Below are 12,372 nucleotides of genomic sequence, written 5' to 3' on the forward strand. Positions count from 1 at the left end.
ACAGTATTTCTTTATCATCCACTAGGGGGCACTAGAGTACTCTTGGGATATGGACGGCTTTAGCAAGAACAGGGCACTGAATATTTAAATTTAGAACTCTCCTCCCCTCCATATCCCAGAGTACCTCAGTGTTTTATCTGTGCTCACAGCACTAACAGGCTTGTGTGGAGCTCCCACACTTAGCTGAATATTTTATTAATTTCTCTAACGTCCTAAGTGGATGCTGGGGACTCCGTCAGGACCATGGGGAATAGCGGCTCCGCAGGAGACAGGGCACAAAAATAAAGCTTTAGGATTAGGTGGTGTGTACTGGCTCCTCCCCCTATGACCCTCCTCCAAGCCTCAGTTAGGTTTTTGTGCCCGTCCGAGCAGGGTGCAATCTAGGTGGCTCTCTTAAAGAGCTGCTTAGAAAAGTTTTTTAGGTTTTTTATTTTCAGTGAGTCCTGCTGGCAACAGGCTCACTGCATCGAGGTACTTAGGGGAGAGAATTTCAACTCACCTGCGTGCAGGATGGATTGGATTCTTAGGCTACTGGACACCATTAGCTCCAGAGGGAGTCGGAACACAGGTCTCACCCTGGGGTTCGTCCCGGAGCCGCGCCGCCGACCCCCCTTACAGATGCTGAAGATTGAAGGTCCGGAAACAGGCGGCAGAAGGCTCTTCAGTCTTCATGAAGGTAGCGCACAGCACTGCAGCTGTGCGCCATTGTTGTCACACACTTCACACCAAGCGGTCACGGAGGGTGCAGGGCGCTGCTGGGGGCGCCCTGGGCAGCAATATTTTAATACCTTATGGCAAAAGAATACATCACATATAGCCATTAAGGCTATATGTATGTATTTAACCCATGCCAGTCATCTAAATCTACGGGAGGAAAGCCCGCCGAAATAGGGGGCGGGGCTTATTCTCCTCAGCACACAGCGCCATTTTCCTGCTCAGCTCCGCTGTGAGGAAGGCTCCCAGGACTCTTCCCTGCACTGCACTACAGAAACAGGGTAAAACAGAGAGGGGGGGCATTTTTTGGCGATATATTGGATATATTTAAGCTGCTATAAGGAACAACACTTATATAAGGTTGTTCCCATATATATTATAGCGCTTGGGTGTGTGCTGGCAAACTCTCCCTCTGTCTCCCCAAAGGGCTAGTGGGGTCCTGTCTTCGATAAGAGCATTCCCTGTGTGTCTGCTGTGTGTCGGTACGTGTGTGTCGACATGTATGAGGACGATGTTGGCGTGGAGGCAGAGCAATTGCCGTTAATGGTGATGTCACCCCCCAGGGAGTCGACACCGGAATGGATGGCTTTGTTTATGGAATTACGTGATAATGTCAGCACATTACAAAAATCAGTTGACGACATGAGACGGCCGGCAAACCAGTTAGTACCTGCCCAGGCGTCTCAGACACCGTCAGGGGCTGTAAAACGCCCTTTACCTCAGTCGGTCGACACAGACCCAGACACAGACACTGAATCTAGTGTCGACGGTGATGAAACAAACGTATTTTCAAGTAGGGCCACACGTTATATGATCACGGCAATGAAGGAGGCTTTGCATATCTCTGATACTGCAAGTACCACAAAAAGGGGTATTATGTGGGGGGTGAAAAAACTACCTGTAGTTTTTCCTGAATCAGAGGAATTAAATGATGTATGTGATGAAGCGTGGGTTAACCCAGATAGAAAAATGCTAATTTCAAAAAAGTTATTAGCATTATACCCTTTCCCGCCAGAGGTTAGGGCGCGCTGGGAAACACCCCCTAGGGTGGATAAGGCGCTCACACGCTTATCAAAACAAGTGGCGTTACCGTCTCCTGATACGGCCGCCCTCAAGGATCCAGCGGATAGGAGACTGGAAACTACCCTAAAAAGTATATACACACATACTGGTGTTATACTGCGACCAGCCATCGCCTCAGCCTGGATGTGCAGTGCTGGGGTCGTCTGGTTGGATTCCCTGACTGAAAATATTGATACCCTGGATAGGGACAGTATTTTATTGACTATAGAGCAATTAAAGGATGCTTTCCTTTATATGCGAGATGCGCAGAGAGATATTTGCACTCTGGCATCGAGAGTAAATGCGATGTCCATATCTGCCAGAAGGAGTTTATGGACGCGACAGTGGTCAGGTGATGCGGATTCCAAACGACATATGGAAGTATTGCCGTATAAAGGGGAGGAATTATTTGGCGTCGGTCTATCGGATCTGGTGGCCAGGGCAACTGCCGGAAAATCCACTTTTTTACCTCAGACCCCCTCCCAACAGAAAAAGACACCGTCTTTTCAGCCGCAGTCCTTTCGGTCCTATAAGAACAAGCGGACAAAAGGACAGTCATATCTGCCTCGGGGCAGAGGAAGGGGTAAGAGAGGGCAGCAAGCAGCCCCTGCCCAGGAACAGAAGCCCTCCCAGGGTTCTGCAAAGCCCTCAGCATGACGCTGGGGCCTTACAAGCGGACTCAGGAGCGGTGGGGGTCGACTCAAGAATTTCAGCGCACAGTGGGCTTGCTCACAGGTGGACCCCTGGATTCTGCAGGTAGTATCTCAGGGTTACAGGTTGGAATTCGAGAAGTCTCCCCCTCGCCGGTTCCTCAAGTCTGCTTTGCCAACGTCTCCCTCAGACAGGGCGACGGTATTGGAAGCCATTCACAAGCTGTTTTCTCAGCAGGTGATAGTCAAGGTACCCCTCCTACAACAGGGAAAGGGGTATTACTCCACGCTATTTGTGGTACCGAAGCCGGACGGCTCGGTAAGACCTATTCTAAATCTGAAATCTTTGAACCTGTACATACAAAAATTCAAGTTCAAGATGGAGTCACTCAGAGCAGTGATAGCGAATCTGGAAGAAGGGGACTTTATGGTGTCCCTGGACATAAAGGATGCTTACCTGCATGTCCCAATTTGCCCTTCACATCAAGGGTACCTCAGGTTCGTGGTGCAAAACTGTCATTATCAGTTTCAGACGCTGCCGTTTGGATTGTCCACGGCACCTCGGGTCTTTACCAAGGTAATGGCCGAAATGATGATCCTTCTACGAAGAAGAGGCGTATTATTATCCCTTACTTGGACGATCTCCTGATAAGGGCAAGGTCCAGAGAACAGCTGGAAGACGGAGTAGCACTAACCCAACTAGTGCTGCAACAACACGGGTGGATTCTGAATTTTCCAAAATGTCAGTTGACCCCGACGACACGTCTGCTGTTCCTGGGAATGATTCTGGACACGGTTCAGAAAAAGGTGTTTCTTCCGGAGGAGAAAGCCAGGGAGTTATCCGAACTTGTCAGGAACCTCCTAAAACCAGGGACAGTGTCTGTGCATCAATGCACAAGAGTCCTGGGAAAGATGGTGGCTTCTTACGAAGCGATTCCATTCGGCAGATTCCACGCACGAACTTTTCAGTGGGATCTGCTGGACAAATGGTCCGGATCCCATCTGCAGATGCATCAGCGGATAACCTTATCGACACGGACAAGGGTGTCTCTTCTGTGGTGGTTGCAGAGTGCTCATCTGTTAGAGGGCCGCAGATTCGGCATACAGGACTGGGTCCTGGTGACCACGGATGCCAGTCTGAGAGGCTGGGGAGCGGTCACACAAGGAAGAAACTTCCAGGGAGTATGGTCAAGCCTGGAGATGTCTCTTCACATAGATATACTGGAGCTAAGAGCGATTTACAATGCTCTAAGTCTGGCAAAACCCCTGCTTCAGGGTCAGCCGGTGTTGATCCAGTCGGACAACATCACGGCAGTCGCCCACGTAAACAGACAGGGCGGCACAAGAAGCAGGACAGCAATGGCAGAAGCTGCAAGGATCCTTCGCTGGGCGGAAGATCATGTGATAGCACTGTCAGCAGTATTCATTCCGGGAGTGGACAACTGGGAAGCAGACTTCCTCAGCAGACACGATCTACACCCGGGAGAGTGGGGACTTCATCCAGAAGTCTTCCACATGATTGTGAACCGTTGGGAAAAACCAATGGTGGATATGATGGCGTCCCGCCTCAACAAAAAACTTGACAGGTATTGCGCCAGGTCAAGAGATCCTCAGGCAATAGCTGTGGACGCTCTGGTAACACCGTGGGTGTTCCAGTCAGTGTATGTGTTCCCTCCTCTGCCTCTCATACCAAAAGTACTGAGAATTATACGGCAAAAGGGAGTAAGAACGATACTAGTGGCTCCGGATTGGCCAAGAAGAACTTGGTACCCGGAACTTCAAGAGATGCTCACGGAGGATCCGTGGCCTCTACCTCTAAGACGGGACCTGCTTCAGCAGGGACCGTGTCTATTCCAAGACTTACCGCGGCTGCGTTTGACGGCATGGCGGTTGAACGCCGAATTCTAAAGGAAAAAGGCATTCCGGAAGAGGTCATTCCTACACTGGTAAAAGCCAGGAAGGAGGTGACTGCACAACATTATCACCGCATTTGGAGAAAATATGTTGCGTGGTGTGAGGCCAGGAAGGCCCCCACGGAGGAATTTCAACTGGGTCGATTCCTACATTTCCTGCAAACAGGATTGTCTATGGGCCTCAAATTGGGGTCCATTAAGGTTCAAATTTCGGCCCTGTCGATTTTCTTCCAGAAAGAATTGGCTTCAGTTCCTGAAGTCCAGACTTTTGTAAAAGGAGTACTACATATACAGCCCCCGGTTGTGCCCCCAGTGGCACCGTGGGATCTTAATGTAGTCTTGGATTTTCTCAAATCCCATTGGTTTGAGCCGCTCAAATCGGTGGAGCTGAAGTATCTTACATGGAAAGTAACCATGCTACTGGCCCTGGCTTCAGCCAGGAGAGTATCAGAATTGGCGGCTTTATCATATAGGAGCCCATATCTGATTTTCCATACGGACAGGGCAGAACTGCGGACGCGTCCTCATTTTCTGCCTAAGGTGGTGTCAGCGTTTCACCTGAACCAGCCTATTGTGGTGCCTGCGGCTACTAATGAGTTGGAGGATTCCAAGTTGTTGGACGTGGTCCGGGCATTGAAAATATATATTTCAAGAACGGCGGGAGTCAGAAAGTCTGACTCACTGCTTATATTGTATGCACCCAACAAGATGGGTGCTCCTGCTTCTAAGCAGACGATTGCTCGTTGGATTTGTAGCACAATTCAACTTGCACATTCTGTGGCAGGCTTGCCACAACCTAAATCTGTCAAGGCCCATTCCACAAGGAAAGTGGGCTCATCCTGGGCGGCTGCCCGGGGAGTCTCGGCATTACAACTCTGCCGAGCTGCTACTTGGTCAGGGGCAAACACGTTTGCAAAATTCTACAAATTTGATACCCTGGCTGAGGAGGACCTTGAGTTCTCTCATTCGGTGCTGCAGAGTCATCCGCACTCTCCCGCCCGTTTGGGAGCTTTGGTATAATCCCCATGGTCCTGACGGAGTCCCCAGCATCCACTTAGGACGTTAGAGAAAATAAGATTTTACTTACCGATAATTCTATTTCTCGTAGTCCGTAGTGGATGTTGGGCGCCCATCCCAAGTGCGGATTGTCTGCAATACTTGTACATAGTTATTGTTACAAAAAAATCGGGTTGTTATTTGTTGTGAGCCGTCTGTTCAGAGGCTCCTACGTTTGTCATACTGTTAACTGGGTTCAGATCACAAGTTATACGGTGTGATTGGTGTGGCTGGTATAAGTCTTCCTTATTGTGTACGCTCGTCCGGGCACAGTATCCTAACTGAGGCTTGGAGGAGGGTCATAGGGGGAGGAGCCAGTACACACCACCTAATCCTAAAGCTTTATTTTTGTGCCCTGTCTCCTGCGGAGCTGCTATTCCCCATGGTCCTGACGGAGTCCCCAGCATCCACTACGGACTACGAGAAATAGAATTATCGGTAAGTAAATTCTTATTTTTTCATTTTTACTTTTTCATTTTTTCTTTTTGCAATTAGCACATCCCTTCCCAGTTTATAAAAAAATGTGGGTCCGGGATAGTGCCGCTGCACGGAGGCAGCGCATAGCGTGTCGGTCCTCACAAAGAGCACCCTCACAGCCACACGCAGCTCACACCTGCTAGAAAGGCTGGACGGAGCTTACAGAAGAAGCTCCGTCATAGCCCTCACTACATACGGCACGACGAGCAAGGTATGCTGGGGGGGTCAGGGCGGTCAGCTCACGCTGCCGCCCCGCTGTGTGGGGAAAGTGCTCCTTTACCGCCGGCCCGCCGCTGATTACAGGCGCCCACTCCCGTCGCTGTTTACAGGCACCCGCTCCCGCCGCTGATTACCCGGCCACCGCTGTACGAGGCCGCCCGAGGCAGCCACTCTACACCGCCGCTGTCTACAGGGACACAGCTCGGAGCGGCCGCACGTCACTCAGAGACGCCGGCCGCTCTTCCGGACCGCAGCTCCCCAGCGCTATGCATAGCGCTCCCCGGCTCCCTGCACCTACTCCCGTCCACTGGAGGTACACGAGGGGAGCAGTAGGGGGGAGAAGCTACCTCACAAGCTGCAGGGGGGGTGAGGGGGAGTAAATGCCCATAGCAGCAGCACCATATAGCAAGGCTGCATGGGTTAATAAGTCATAGGCTGTTCAGCTTTTTAAACAGGGAGTTAGTTACAGTGTAAATAACCTAGACTATGTTTCTAACTGTAAGCATGGCATAGGGGCCATTTTTAACCATGCTTCCTGTTCTTTCTGTTTCTGATTCCAGAACATTCCTGTCCTACAACACTACTCCACCGGATAGCGCAGGGGTGTTAGTGGGAATTTGGGATCAGGTTTCATACAGTCTGGCCACGTGCACTGCAGTTTGGCCATATATATATATATATATATATATAGACGCACCGTAGTAACAATTTTACTGAGTTGTGCAAGTTGTCTGTCCTTGTCTGTTGTATTGTCTGTCTGCATAATGAGTAAGGCACCAGCAAAATCAAAAAAGCAGTTTCACTGCAATGTCTGTAAGTGTGTTACCGGATGGATCTACCACATGTACAGTATGTTTTGTGAACTCAGCTACAAAAATGCTAGCAGATGTAATAGCTGGGTTGCAATCAAAATTGGCCGCCGCTCGACACGAGCGGGAAAGCGGCAAAATCTGAGTCTCGGGTGAGACCGCCAGAACTACCGGAGGGGTCTCAGCCTTGCCAAAGGTCCAAGTCCACTTTGGGTAGAAGGGATAAATTTAATTTGTCTTAAGATTTACCAGTTTCTGCTATGTTGCATTCTGACGATTCTATGCCAGACCTCACTGCACAAGATGAGGGTGAGGAGGGCGAATTAGACCAGAAGTCAGATAGTGAAGATTTTGATTTACGGTGGCGAGAAGTTGTTTGGTCCTGAATTGGACAAATGGATTTCTGAGGCCACAGGAGGGAAGTCTGTTTTCCTGCCATTGCCTCCAACGGTACCTAGACGGAAATACTCTGGTCCGGCGTTCAAATCCTTTAGACCTCAGCCCTTTCGAGGCCGTGGTAGAAGAACAGCCATGCCTGGTAGACGAGGTCGAGGACGTGGTTTTCAACAAACCAACACCAGTCGTCAGGACGCTAAGGTCACCGACAAGCCAGTGGCATGACGGGCTCCCAGCCCATCTCGGATCTCCAGTTGTGGGAGCACACCTTCAGACGTTCCATTTGGCGTGGTTCCAGACATCCACAGATGGGTGGATCCGCAATTTAGTGTTAAAAGGTTACAAAATAGAGTTCGACTGTCTCCCGCCACTGCGGTTTTTCAAGACAGGACTGCCTCTGTCGGACGACAAGAGGGCGGTTCTGCAAATTGCCATTCAGTCCCTGCTGGATTCAGCAGTTTTGATTCCGGTCCCTGTACACCAAGAAGGTCAGGGTTATTATTCCAGTCTGTTTGTGGTACCAAAGCCGGATGGATCCGTCAGGCCAATATTGAACTTAAAGGGTCTCAATCAGTACGCCACTTACTACAGATTCAAAATCGAATCTCTGCGATCAGTAATTGCAGGTTTAGAACCACAGGAATTCATGATTGCGCTAGATCTCAAGGATGCGTACTTACACATTCCGATTTGGCCACCTCATCAGAGGTTCTTGCGTTTTGCGATACGGCAGAACCATTACCAGTTTCAGGCTCTACCGTTTGGCCTCTCGTCAGCGCCTCGGGTATTCACCAAAGTGATGTCTGTGATGATAGCTCATTTCAGATCCCTGGGAGTGATAATAGTTCTGTACTTGGACGATCTGCTCATCAAAGCTCCGTCTCAACATATGCTCCTCCAACATGCGTTGCTAACGTACAATGTACTAGTTCAGCACGGTTGGATTGTCAACTTCAAGAAATCACATCTAATTCCGTCTCAATGACTTCAATTCCTAGGTATGATTCTCGATACGGTAAATCAAAGAATTTACCTACCAGAACAGAAAGTACAGAATATTCGTCATCTAGTACAATTAGAGCTCAAGCCACGCACAGTATCGGTACATTTGTGCATTCGCCTCTTAGGCACAATGGTGGCGGCTTTCGAAGCATTTCAGTTCGGAAGATTTCACTCCCGTCCTTTTCAACTGGATGTGCTCGCACAGTGGTCGGGCTCGCATCTGCAAATTCACCACACTGTGAGGTTGTCGCCACGGGCCAGGGTATCTCTACTCTGGTGGCTCAAAGTACACAATCTAACCGCAGGGAAACGGTTCGGCGCCTGGAATTGGATAATTCTAACGACAGACGCGAGTCTCAGAGGTTGGGGAGCTGTAGTTCAAGATTGTCAGCTCCAGGGTCTCTGGGCGGATCACGAAAGATTGCTGTCTATAAATGTCCTGGAACTCCGGGCAATTTACAATGCGCTACGACAAGCAGTGCACATGCTTCAGTCTCAGACTGTCCAGGTGCAGTCAGACAACGTGACGGTGGTCGCGTACATCAACAAACAAGGAGGAACGAGAAGCCGCATGGCAATGCGGGAAGTAGCTTGAATCCTCAATTGGGCCGAGCATCACCAAGTGATATTGTCGGCAGTGTTCATTCCGGGAGTGGACAACTGGGAGGCGGATTATCTCAGCCGTCGGGATTTTCATCCAGGAGAATGGGCTTTAAATCCAGAAGTGTTTCACATGTTGGTCCAGAGGTGGGGTTACCCTCAAGTGGACCTGATGGCATCTCGCCACAATCACCAAACGCCCCAGTATGTGTCCAGAACGCGAGATCCAATGCCAGTGGCGGTGGATGCTCTCACAATCGCGTGGCCGTACAGCCTCGTGTATCTGTTTCCACCGTTTCCGCTGCTCCCTCTGTTGCTAAAACGGATCAAAAGAGAGTCCGCCACAGTCATACTAGTGGCGCCTCATTGGCCTCGGAGAGCTTGGTTCTCGGATCTCCGCGGACTACTCGCAGACGATCCTTGGCCGCTCCCACTACGTCCGGACCTGTTACAACAGGGTCCGTTCCTTTACCCCGATTTAGCGCGGCTGCGTTTGACGGGGTGGCTGTTGAGACAACCTTCTTAAGAAGAGAGGGCATTCCAGAATCGGTTATGCCAACCATGTTACGAGCTAGGAAGCCAGTTACGGCAGCTCATTATTACAGAATTTGGCGTGCCTATATAGGTTGGTGTGAAGCTCGGAAGTTTCCGACATCATCTTTCGAGTTATCCCGTCTTTTGTTATTTCTACAGACGGGGTTAGATGGAGGACTGGATTTATCTACACTAAAGGTGCAGGTATCTGCTTTGTCAATTTACTTTCAAAGACGATTGGCTCTATTGTCGTCTGTACACACCTTTCTGCAAGGTGTCCTCAGAGTACAGCCTCCATTCATTCCACCTACAGCGCCATGGGACTTGAATCTGGTTTTAGCTTTCTTACAGTCTTCATATTTTGAACCCTTACAACAAGTGGATATTAAGTTTCTCACTTGGAAAAAAAATTTCTCCTAGCCTTAGCTTCGGCAAGGCGTGTTTCAGATTTGGGTGCCTTGTTATGCAAGCCACCGTATTTGGTGTTTCATGATGACAGAGCGGAACTTCGGACGAAATCCGCTTTCTTGACAAAGTAGTGTCATCTTTTCATATCAATCAACCAATAGTAGTTCCTGTGTTAACAGAAGATTCTGGAACTTTGGATGTGGTACGCGCACTACGCGTTTATGTATCCCGAACGTCTACAGTTCGTATGACGAATACGTTGTTTGTTCTCTATGATGCTGCCAAGATGGGTTGGCCAGATTCTAAGCAGACCTTATCCAGATGGATAAAACTGACCATACGTCAGGCTTACCTTCATGTTAGGTTACAGCCGCCTACATCAGTAACAGCTCATTCCACACGTTCTGTGGGAACTTCATGGGTAGCTGGTCGTGGGGCTTCTACGACGCAGCTTTGCTGTGTGTCTACATGGTCATCAGTGCACACGTTTGTGCGCTTTTACAAGTTTGATACGTTTGCGGTATCAGCGTCTAGCTTTGGCCGTCTAGTGTTACAGGTGCCAAACAGCTCTCCCGCCCACGAGGGAAGCTATGGTACGTCCCAAGAGTACTCCAGTGACCCCTAGTGGATGATAAAGAAAATAGGATTTTGGTACTTACCAGGTAAATCCTTTTCTTTGAATCCATAGGGGGCACTGCACGCCCACCCAGAGCAGTTTTACCTGGTTTGTGGTAAGTTCAGGGGATCTTATGGTAACACATTCTCACCGACTGGTTCAAAGTTTCAAGTTCTATCGGTTATGGTGTCAACTGTTTAGTTGTCAGTAACGTTATGTGTCAACTTTATTGTTGTCCGTTATATGTAATTCTCCATTGTCAACCTCTCTATAGCTCCTGTTCGGCTCAGTAAAAAACACTGAGGTACTCTGGGATATGGAGGGGAGGAGAGTTCTAAATTTAAATATTCAGTGCCCTGTTCTTGCTAAAGCTGTCCATATCCCAAGAGTACTCCAGTGCCCCCTATGGATTCAAAGAAAAGGATTTACCTGGTAAGTACCAAAATCCTATTATTTATAGTCACTGTATGTTATGACTGTTTATTGTTTCTTCTATAATCACTTTTTAACGAGCCTGCATGAAGCCAAGCATCTGCTGAGTGCGACTGGCCCATGTGCAGCAGTAGCATGCTTACTGCGCTGCTGAGACATCATGAGCAGCCAGCTATCCACTCAGATCTGAATTGTGACATGACATCAATATCACATGTACTACTACTATGTCAATAAGGGGTGTGACTCATTGGGTCAACCATAATTAAGTCAATGGTCAATAGTTGACCCCATATGGGTCAATAGATCAGCATGCAAAATGTAGACTCCTGAAAAGGGTGATAGGTACAAAAGGTCAACACAGTCAAAAGGTCGATGCAAAATTTTTTTTGGAGGGGTGCCAACTACCATTTAAACTACGTGACCCAATTAGTGTGCTGCTTCTGGCATGGTTACTATTCCCAATCATAGTCCACGTGGGTGGTAAAAGATGAAAAAGTTGAAAGAAAAAACATTATTTCGACCATTGTCCTGTCGACCTTTTATATGTCGACATTTTGACTGTTGACCTTTTGTACCTGTTGGCCATATGGGCTCAACCTATTTACTGTTAACCTATCATCTGGAGCTCGTCAGTGGGATACATTTATGTGCTCCTGTCCTACAAACGTGTTTTTCATGACTGATCATTCATTAGGAGTTGTGCCACTATTTTTGTTTATGGTATAAAACCTCCCATTGTCCTGAAGCAGCACATAGCACTGGTAAAGCTGTAAGGCCAGGCGGTAGGAAAGGTGTGCTGCTATCTTTCATCTGCAGATTCGGTTTGTATGGAGTTATCTTGCCCCCTACATCCTTGTGTGTTTGGAGTGACCTATGAGCAGGAACTGAAACTTTAAAAAGGGTTTTGAATATGACCTAGAATACAGTTAAGAATTGCTTCATGTTACTAGGGGGGTAATTCCAAGTTGATCGCAGTAGGAAATTTTTTAGCAGTTGGGCAAAACCATGTGCACTGCAGGGGGGACAGATATAACATGTGCAGAGAGAGTTAGATTTGGGTGTGGTGAGTTCAATCTGCAATCTAATTTGCAGTGGAAAAATAAAGCAGCCAGTATTTACCCTGCACAGAAACAAATAACCCACCCAAATCTAACTCTCTCTGCAAATGTTATATCTGCATCCCCTGCAGTGCACGTGGTTTTGCCCAACTGCTAAAAAATATCCTGCTGCGATCAATTTGGAATTACCCCCTATATGTACTCATTTTTAAAATGGATTATTACTAAACCTTGTTAAAAAAAAAAAAATACTACACACTTATACATTTATATATTTCTTACCTGATCTATGTATACTCATTGTATTTGGAGTACCATAGACTGAAGTTTGGAGAAATCCTACCAAAAATAATGCCTATATAAAGATAAAGATGTGGACAGCTAAATCCTCTACTTGGATGTAGGGATAAAGCATTTTAATTG

Source organism: Pseudophryne corroboree, chromosome 2, assembly GCF_028390025.1.
Source record: "Pseudophryne corroboree isolate aPseCor3 chromosome 2, aPseCor3.hap2, whole genome shotgun sequence".
NCBI lineage: Eukaryota > Metazoa > Chordata > Amphibia > Anura > Myobatrachidae > Pseudophryne > Pseudophryne corroboree.